We start from the raw sequence: 10,728 nt of genomic DNA, 5'->3' as shown, positions 1-10,728 counted from the left end.
AACTCTTTCTCATCCTCCTCCCCATCTTTGTACCCACACCACAGACACCAAAAGTCTTAACTTTTCTCTGACTGTGCTGCCTCAGATAGCATTGTGAACAAAACTCAGTAAGCATTTATGGACTCAAGGAATGAACGAACAGTCCTAGGAATTATTTTTCTCAACATCTGTGCTCCAATGTCAAAAATGTCTCAGCATATCAATGCACAGAAACACATCCTGTTCTTGTTCCTGGTTGATTTCAATTTCCAGCAAAAGGAGAAACTCAAGTAGGGTAAAAAAATATGTCATGATTGAAAGCATTCCACCTTCAGTAGACAATGGTTGCATCTGAGAGGTCCTGTGGGTCTTTAATTCAAACATAAAATCCTTACTGTTCGCTGCACATAATACTGGGCAAGATATGAACAGGATACAAAATTAGCAAAATCACAGTGATTATCCTAAGGAACTTAAAAAATCTTCTTGGAGAAATGGTGCAACATACTACAGGAGTAAGTGTATCTTATAAAGAGAAAGAGAGAGACAGAAAGAAAAAGATAACCCCATAAATTTGAGTGAAGACAACAAAAATTTTAGAGGTCAAATGTAATGCTCAGGGCTTATATCTTCTGAAAACTATTTGCCTGGCTGATGATCCCTGGCAAATACACACACACACACACACACACACACGCATGCACACACATACACAAATGGTAAGTTCTGAAACAAAACACTTCACAAACTTCAGCAAAACATGAAATTGACACCAAGTATATTGCAGGCTCTCTGCCTGGAGCTGATTAGTACAAATTACATTTTTAAAGTAGAAATGTTTTTTTCTAAGAAAATACATTACCATAGCTTGATCAAGACAAGAAAGAATTTTTTTAGAAGAGATACAAAGAGAGAGAACCTCCCTTCATAGAAAATCCAACCTAGCCCAAGGCCCCCAGGCCAGTAAAGATGCTGGCCTTCTGATTCCATCTAAGCAAGAGTGTGAGTTCCCCCTCGGACTAGGTTCCCATGCAGGTTGAGGATCCAGGGCTAGCTGGTATCAGCTTTAGCTCCAGAATCATTCCCCGTTTTGAGTGTGCAATTCTTGGTAAGTGAGGTTGGCTCAAGGAATATGATGCTCTGAACATTAACTCATACTGCTCAGAATGGCAGCGCTGATCAGGAACTTAGAGATTCAGTCAATTCAATGCTCTCATTTCCAGATGAAGAAACTGAGGCTTGGGAAGAGAAAGTGACTTATTTAGATATGCTCTCCTAGTGAGCAATAGTTTAAGTACCTTATCAGTTTTTATAAAAAGACAAAGAAAGTTCTTTTTTATATCAACTACAAATTCTCAACTCAAAAGTATTCAAAATGACAGTCTGCTCATTTCATTTAAATTAACTTATTTTTATTATTACTAAATCATCAAAAAAATTAGAAAATAAAGATAAGCAAAAGAATATTTTTAAAAGACCTAAACCTTTCATCTGTTTTTTTCTGAGTGTGTGTTTGTTCTGTACAATACATACTATTGTGTTTTCTAGTTTTTTCTCACTTAAAATTATATCAATGACATCGTTCCATGTCATTAAATATTCTATGATAAACTCAAAACATGAAAGCACTATAACTTATTTAACCTCTTCCTAATTACTGTTTTAAATGTAGGTTCCTTGCAACTTTACATTGCTATAAACAGTGCTCTGATGAACATCTCTGGAATTAAATGTTTGGTTATTTCCTTAGATAAATCCCTTGAAGTGGATTTTCAAGAGGTATGAACAAATTTTGTAACAGGAGTCTTTTTCAGGAATATTTGAGAAAGAGCTCAATGACCAAATTTCTAAATCTTTATTTTCCTAGAAAACTTACCAACATGTTAGAAGAAAAACATGCGTCACCATTAAGGAAGACTTCCTTAACAGAAGGATTATGCATTTTTGTGTACTAAATAAGCAAAATAAATAAGCTATTGTTGTGTGCTTCTTCAATTCAGTTACCACATCTCTTGTTTAGAATCTGGGAGAACTTCACACACTTAAGACAGAAAGCCTATCCAGTTGCATTATCATTATTAATCAAATAAGAAGCATCCAGGACCATCTGGAAGAGACGGACCTTCAATACAATGATAGACAGCTCTTTTCCTTATTCTGAGAGTATGTTTATTGCTTACTCAATCCTACCAACCTAATAATGCTTCCAATTCACATTAAGCCCAAGAAGTCAAAATGAGGAGGCTGAACTAAACAACCTACGTGGAGGCTACACAAATCCTGTACATCAGTTGTTTTTGTTGAACCTCTTTTAATCAATATTTCCACTTCTATAGGAGAGATGTGAATTTGTTTTAAGCAAATTCAAACTACAAACATACAGATTTTTCAAAGCAGATATTATTAAGGGTAGCCAAAGCAGTCACCACAGGATTCCCTATCTACCACTGTCGCTCTCTTAAGTAAATCTGTATTTCTGCCCAACTAAAAAATTGTAAATATGGCCGGGTGCGGTGGCTCACACCTGTAGTCCCAGCACTTTGGGAGGCAGAGACGGGCGGATCACGAGGTCTGGAGATCAAGACCATCCTGGCTAACACGGTGAAACCCCGTCTCTACTAAAAATACAGAAAATTAGCCGGGCGAGGTGGCGGGCCCCTGTAGTCCCAGCTACTCGGGAGGCTGAGGCAGGAGAATGGCGTGAACCCGGGAGGCGGAGCTTGCAGTGAGCTGAGATCTCGCCACGGCACTCCAGCCTGGGGGACAGAGCAAGACTCTGTTTCAGGAAAAAAAAAAAATCGTAAATATATTTATCTTCGTGGGCCTTATGGCTTCTGTTGTAACTCCTCAGTTCCACTGTGCAGCACAAAAGCAGCCATAGATGATATATAAATGGATGAGCATGGCTGTGTTCCAATAAAACTTTATTTACAAAAACAGGCAGCAGCCAGATCTAGCCCATGGGACCACAGTTTGCCAACCCCTGCTTTAAGAAACAAGCTCCTTACTGTATGTAAAATATTTCATTTGACCTTCAGCGTATCAGTCTCCCAGGGTGGCCATAATTAATCACTGCAGGCTGGGTGTCCTTTTTTTTTTTTTTAAACAGGGTCTTGCTGTGTCACACGGGCTGGAGTGCAGTGACATGATCACAGCTCACTGCAGCCTCAACTTCCCAGGGTCAAGCGATCTACCCACCTCCGTCTCCCGAGTAGCGGGGACCACAGGCTTGCACCACCAGGGCTGGCTGATTCTTTTATATTTTGTAGAGATAGGGTCTCACCATGTTGCCCAGACTGGTCTCAAACTCCTGGGCTCAAGCAATCCTCCCATCTTGGCCTCCCAAAGTGTAGAATTACAGGCGGGAGCCACTGCACCAGGCCTGACTTGGTGTCTTAAAACAATAGAAATTTACTCCCTTGAGGTTCTGGAGGCCAGAAGTTTGAAATCAGCGTGTCAGCAAAGTGGATTCCCTTTGGAAGCACTGAGAAAGAATGCATTTCATTCTTTTCCCTTGCTTCTGGCAGCTGCCAAACCCTTGTCATTCCTCGGTTTTTAGAAGCGTAACTCCAGTCTCTGCCTCCATCTTCACATGGGTTTTCTGTGTGTCTGCGTCTGCTCCCCTTCTCTTCTAAGAATTTAGTGCCCATGCAAATCCAAGATGATCTCATTTCAAGATTCTTACTTTAATTACATCTGCAGAGACCCTTCCCTCTGGAAGACATTCTGAATGTCCAGGTGGACATAATCTTTTTGGAGTCACAATTCAACTCACTACATCCATTTACAACAGGACCCCTCCACCAAATAATTCAACGACTCACAGAGTAGAGCTCAGGGAGCACAATTCAGTGACACACAGACTCGGATGTACTCTAGATGTGACTGGTCCCCTTCAGAGGTAACAAATCTACCTTGCAAAAGTCAAACAGCATTATTGGGTGATGGAAGTTATGTCCTCAAATTATATTTTATAAAACTTTCCACTGTATTAGACAGTAAATATGTGTGCTTCCAACAACAGATTCAGAAACAAAGCAAACACCACCTCCAAGATCAACAAATTCCAAAGATGTTCCTAATATACAAGAATTTGTGTCCCACACCAAAGACATGCTCAGAGCCAAGGATATTGATCTCATATGAGTTTTCCAGCTGGGCTGCATGCACCAAGTTGAAAAAAGAAAACATGGATAGAGAAAATATGAAAGTTGATCAACCTATGACATGAAGTGATAAGTTCAGAAAAATGTCTAAAATGTTTCAGTGGACACAGTTGTTCAACATCTTAAAGATCAATTTAAAACTCATTCTCATCTTTGAAGCAGGTATCACAGATATATAGATATAGATTTAAACAACTTTAGTCACAAACACTAATGTGTCTGATTTAGCTTCCAGAAACCTTTGTGACCAAATCAGCAAACAAAACCTATTGGGAACTAAGGTGGAAATTTAGTCGGAAATAATTTTCTCAGAAATGGAACACATTGAAACTATCTTTAACAATGTGTAGAAAATAGAAACAGTAGCTGATTAAATGACTTAAAGGAGAGAAAAGTCAGAATTCAATAGGAAATCAGAAACTAAAATGTCCACAATACTTGTTTCCTCCTATTGGAAGTACTGTGTTCTTCAAAATGAAACATGAACAAGAAAATTTTCTGCCTTCAAGTATGTCAATACCAGAATGGCTGCTTGGATCCTTCATCCTTAGGAGACAAAGGTATATGTAATGTGAAGAACTCTAAGAGGACATGGCCTAACTGATCTTTCCTGGAGATAGCCTAGAGTATCCAGATTGGAGGCACACCACATCACATACCCCCAACCTGGGTATCTAGACCAGGGAAGTATCGTCTTGTGCCAGGGACCACTACATGGCTTATTTGTTCTCATTCTTTGATCCAGCCCTAGGAGAAGGTATTTCCATGTGATGGATCCAGCAAACACTAGGGGAGGGAGAAGGGAGGATGGAAGAGGTAAGTTCAGTAAATCTTTGGTACAAAAGGAGAAGGGTGGGGTTGATCTGGATGTTATCTAAAGAAGAGAATCATGAACTACAAACCAAGGACAAAGGATTATTCTCTTAGCTCTTTGTAATTCCCTGTGTTCCTTATTGATGAATACCTAGACTGTTTCCATGTTGCAGGTAGAGTTTCCTCTCTGACAGCCCCTTTAAATAGTCTGTTATGGGCCGGGCACGGTGGCTCACGCCTATAATCCCAGCACTTTGGGAGGCCAAGGCAGGCAGATCACGAGGTCAGGAGTTCGAGACGAGCCTGACCAACATGGTGAAATCCTGTCTCTACTAAAAACACAAAAATTAGCCAGGTGCAGTGGCGGGCACCTGTAATCCTAGCTACTTGGGAGGCTGAGGCAGAATTGCTTGAACCTGGGAGGTGGAGGTTGCAGTGAGCCAAGATCATACCATTGCACTCTACCCTGGGTGACAGAGCAAGACTCCATCTCAAAAAAAAAAAAAAAGTGGTTTGTTATGGTCTGAATGTTGGTACTCCCCACCCTATTTCATATGTTGAAATCCTAAGCCCCAAGGTGAGAGTATTAGGAGGTGGGACCTTTGGGAGGTGATTAGATCATGAAGGTAAAGACCTCATGGATGGGACTAGTACCTTTATAAAAGGGATCCCAGACAGTACCTTGCCCCTTCCACCATGGGAGAGCACAGAGAGAAGGTGTTGTCTGTGTATCAAGAAGTGGGCCCTCACCAGACACCAACTCTGCCAGCACCTTGATCTTGAACTTCCCAGCCTCCAGAAGAGTGAGAAATACATTTCTATTGTTTATAAGCCAACCAGTCTACTGTATTTGTTATGACCACTCAAATGGACTAAGACATGGTCCCAGGATGCTGCTTCAGGGAAATCCTCCTCTATTTATTTCTTTCTGCCTACACTAACCTTCCTCACACATAGACCCTGTAGTTCCCTCTCACTCAGCTCCCGGCTTGGTGCCCCCTTCTCCGCTGCCCCTGTATGGATGTAACTCCAACTCCAGATTTCACCTTGTTTTGTAACCAAGATCACTCTTGAGACGCACAAGCCACAATCTCAGTCTTATTACGGTGCCCCCCAAACCTAAGCCAGGCCATGGGAATGACTGACCAAGCCCACAGCACCCCAATAACCAAGCCCATTTCGGAAGAGCAATCAGACAATTATCAGAATAATCCCAGGAGCTGGGAACTAGAAATCTAGCCTCCTCTGCGGCCAGTTTAGGGACATAAAGAAGCCCAAGGGATAAAATAGGAAGTAGCATGGTGATGAAGAAAGAAAAATTAAAAGAGAAATTAACTGAGTCTCTCTAGGTAGGGAGAAAGTATCTGTAGAAAGAGAGTCAAGAAGCTGGAGTGGGCAGATTCCTGATAACATCATAGACAAAAATGCATCTTCAAAAGCATATTCATGATTTTGCATTTCTAGCAGTGTTTAAGTCAGCCACATGAATTTCTGCTGTTAGACCACTGAGATTTGGGGCTTAATTTATTCTCAAAGCATAACCTAGCTTATCCAGATTAATACAATACCTTAGACTTTAACCTTTCAAAAACAAATATGACCAAAGGATGGTTTGCACATAGAAACTGCCCTAATTTAACCTATTGGTATCCAGCTACAGACCTGACCTCCCCTCAGTAGGCTTTCATTCCCCACTCCTATTCCCTCCTCTTGATGTGGAATTATTCTCCGACTCTGCCCTAAAGTCCCCACCATGGATGTCATTCCTTGTATTTGTTGCTTCTTTGGACTTTAGCTCATCTTGCTTTGGATTTCTGCTGTGTACCTTGTAACCCAACTAATGTAAGTTCTCTGGGGGCCAGGACCACCTCCCCAACCTCTTCATGTCCTTTACTCTGATGCATTCATAGCAGGCACACAGTGTTTGCTAACTACACAATTGCTGAGATGTACCTGTTACTCTTATTACAATCATGTCTGTGAAGTCCCTGTAGCAGCTCATCCTGTCTCCTTGGCAGTATCAGTTCTATCAACAGAAAGTGTCTCATACAGTTTCAGAAACAGGAGGATAGTGTAGCTCGGTTTGTGGTCTTTGTACTAAACAGCAGATTGTAGGATAATTTACTCCTCAGTGATTGGCCTGTCTCAAGCCCAGCCAGAAAGTTCTGTTGTGGTCATTATTGCTTTTCTTCAAAAGTAAATTGCTCTGAGAAGTCAGCACAGAGTATGATGCTAATAGAATACTAGAGATAGTTTTCATGAGTCTACAGATCCAGAAATCCCTTCACCTTCCAATGTTCGATCATGACACTTCCCTCTTATCCCTTTAATTAGCATGTTAATTAACAATGGCTGGCTGGGTATAGTGGCCCACACCTGTCATCTCAGCACTTTGGGAGGCTGAGGTGGGTGGATTGCTGAGCCTTGGAGTTTGAGACCAGCCTGGGCAAAATGGCAAGACCCAGCCTAGGCAATATGACGAGACCTCATTTCTACAAAAAAATACAAAAATTATCTGGGCATGGTGGCCCACACCTGTAGTCTCAGGAGGCCAAGGTGGAAGGATTCCTTGAGCCTGGGAGGTCAAGGCTGCAGTGAGCTATGATCACACCACTGCACTTCAGCATGGGTGACAGAGTGAGACCCTGTCGCAAAAAACAAACAAACAACAAAACAATGGCTATCTCTGCACGTTGAGATTTTTGTGCCTTTCTGTATTTTGTAAATTTTCTCCAGTGAACATTTATTTTTATGATCTGATTTTATGATTTATGAACATTTATCTTTTGCCTTCTCCCTCTACCCCCATGCCTCCTCTCCCCCACTCCCCATAAAACCTGATGACTTCATTCAGAATGCAGTTAAAGACATGCTAAAATTCCCTCAGGGGATATCAAGTCCTCACCTATGGCTCAGTCCTAGCAGTAAGTGACCACCCTGACTGGGTAAGTACTGTGATGGGCATCTTCATCCATTGACAAAAATGTTCAGCCAAACAACAGAAGCTAAGCAAGAGAAGTCAATAGGCCCCTACACTTGTATGGCTACACACAGGAGTCTCAGTCTCCACAGAAAGTTGTCCCAAATCACCAACTTGGGCTGGATGCCAGTGGTGCCCCATTAAGATTCAGTGTCTTCCTGGTGGGGAGACCCAAAGTGGGCACCAGCAGCTCCATGAACCAGGACTCAAATCAGGGAGCAGGAAGGAAATGAACTGGTCAACACAACCCCAGCCTGCTTCTTTCCACTACTTAGAAACAGGACAGCAAGAGATGATACTTTCCAGGTGAACAGGCACCAAAAGTGTGGGTTTCTTAGATTGAGAACCAGAGAATATTTAGAATATTACCATTGGAATTTAGAATGGAATTCAGACATTTCAGAGGCTCAGAGAAGCAAAACGATGTCTCTTAAGTCACACAGCTTGTAAATGACAGAGGCAAGACTGGACTCTAAGTCCCTTGAGACCTCAAGTAAATTATGCTTCAATAGGAAAGAAAGAAAATCCAGCCTATAGATGTGGAAAAACACAGCAATATTAGCAGTGTCTGTGGTCATGAAGTCACAGAGATGCAAGATTGGACTCTAAGTCCCTTGTCATGTAAAGGCATGACATCACACTAGAAAGAGCACAGGGATATCAGAACCAAGTCTGCCTCACCTTCCTGGGACCAGAATTGCCCCCTCCTGGTTCCTTAGCCCAGGATAGATCCGCTGGGTCATGTTTGGGTACAAAGAGATCCTATATAGCAGCCCAGAAATTGGAAGACTGCTTCCTGTTTTATCTAACAGGCTCGATTTATTTATAAATAAACTTATTTATAAGAGTCTCTGTCCTCCTAACTCTGAGCAGGATGTCTGTTTCCCCTTCTAAATTCCACTTCTCTCCCATGATCCTAAGGAGGGTCACTAACTTTTGGAACATTATCCAGTTGCCTCCTAAATATTTTCTACTCCCTATAGCACTTATATACACATGTATATTACTTATTAGATGCCTTCTAGGACTGAATTCTAATATGTCTCCTTTAGTAAATTGAATCCCATCAACTTGATGTTCTAATATTTCAGAATGGCTAGAACCTAGTCACTTAGGACCTTTTCTTCAGTCCCTTCAAATCTTTGGCAGCCAGAAGTGACACTAATAGTTTTTATTCTCTATGGCTCTTATAAATACAGATTAATCCATTGCCTTTCAAGATTTTTTTTAAAAGGTGACTGTTGTAAAGAAGATTCATTATTTTCATATTATCAGAGCAGGGGAAAGCAGGATCCATTTTTCATCCTATTGAGAAATTAACTTCATTTTAACAATAGTTTTTGAACCTAGAAATGTCAATGTCTTCTTCTTAGGAAGTCTGTATTATTTCACAGGCATGGAAGGCAGCAGCCCATAGACTGGAAGGACTGGAGGCCTTTCTAAAATCCCTCTCACTGCTGTGCAATATCGGCCATGCTGATAGATCCTGATGTGGCATCAGATCAAACGGAACCCCTGAGATCACTCATACGACCCAACTCCTGGATGCAGACTGTCACCTCATATAGCCTGAGACATTTTAGAAATGCTTAGTTATAGGGCAGCAATTCATCCCTCTTTTCCCAGGACAGGAGCAGTTCCCAATTCTTGTACTGGCATAATTATCAATAGAGCTTTATTTGATTCATTCTAATGTCATGATTTGGGCAATATATAATAAAATGGTCATCCTGTTTACTGACCATCTACTCTGGCCACTTCTTTTCATACAAGGGGAAACTAAACCCCAGGGAAATGAATGACAGATATCAGCTCCCAAAGGGAGGTGATGGCACCAACTGACCACCCCTAAGCACCAGCCAGCCAGGCTGTACTGGCATCTCCATGACTTGATGACTACAGACACTCTGCTAACATTGCTTGTTTTTCCATATCTATAGGCTGGATTTTCTTTTTTTCCTATTGAAGTATAATTTACATATTTAAAATACAGATTTTAAACGTTCAGTTTCATGAATTTTAACTCCCAAAACAACATACAAAACATTTCTGTCAATCCTGAAAATTTCCACTGGGCCCCTTTCAGTCAATTCTCCCATCCTAAAGGAAAACATATTCTGATCTCTGGCCCCACAGATTATTTCACCTGTTCTTTGACTTCATATAAAAGGAATCATACAGCTTATAGGTCTGGAAGGGGTGGTGGAGGGAATGTAATCATTACAAAATATACCCAGTTAGAGCCTTTTCTGTAATAAAGGCCCACTCTCCAGAGGAAAATATTTTGCCAGGGCCTTATACCAGCTGGGGGAAGAGAATTTCTCCCACTCTAGCCTGCTGTAGCCTTTCTGTCTCACCTGAGAGAGAAAAAAATTGCAATCCACAGAGCTCAGAACTTCAAGAAAATAGATTAGGAGTGGTGCAGTCAGGGAAAGGAAAGGAAACTGGAGGGAAAAAGAATATGACTGAAGAAACACTTGTGAAGTTTGCCTCTCTGAGACACAGGCCCACTAAAAGACTAAGATTTAGATTAGAGAATGTTCTTTCCTACATATACCTTACTACTACACCAGAAGAATACTAGTATTAAAACAGGGGCGTACAGCCGAAAGAGCCGCAAAAACATAGGCACTGTCTGAGAAGGAGGACTTAGGAAAGCCCACAGTCAAGAGGACACAAAAACAAGGATAATACAAGAAGCTGAAGCCTCTGGCACGTGTAACTACAGCACATATTAGACACAATCCAAGTCTTAGTCAAATTAACATAAATTCTCACACTAAAGGCCTA

The sequence above is a fragment of the Macaca mulatta genome, chromosome 18 (assembly GCF_049350105.2).
Source record: "Macaca mulatta isolate MMU2019108-1 chromosome 18, T2T-MMU8v2.0, whole genome shotgun sequence".
Taxonomy (NCBI): Eukaryota; Metazoa; Chordata; class Mammalia; order Primates; family Cercopithecidae; genus Macaca; species Macaca mulatta.
The sequence above is the reverse complement of the archived record's forward strand: the minus strand, read 5'-3'. Positions refer to the sequence as shown.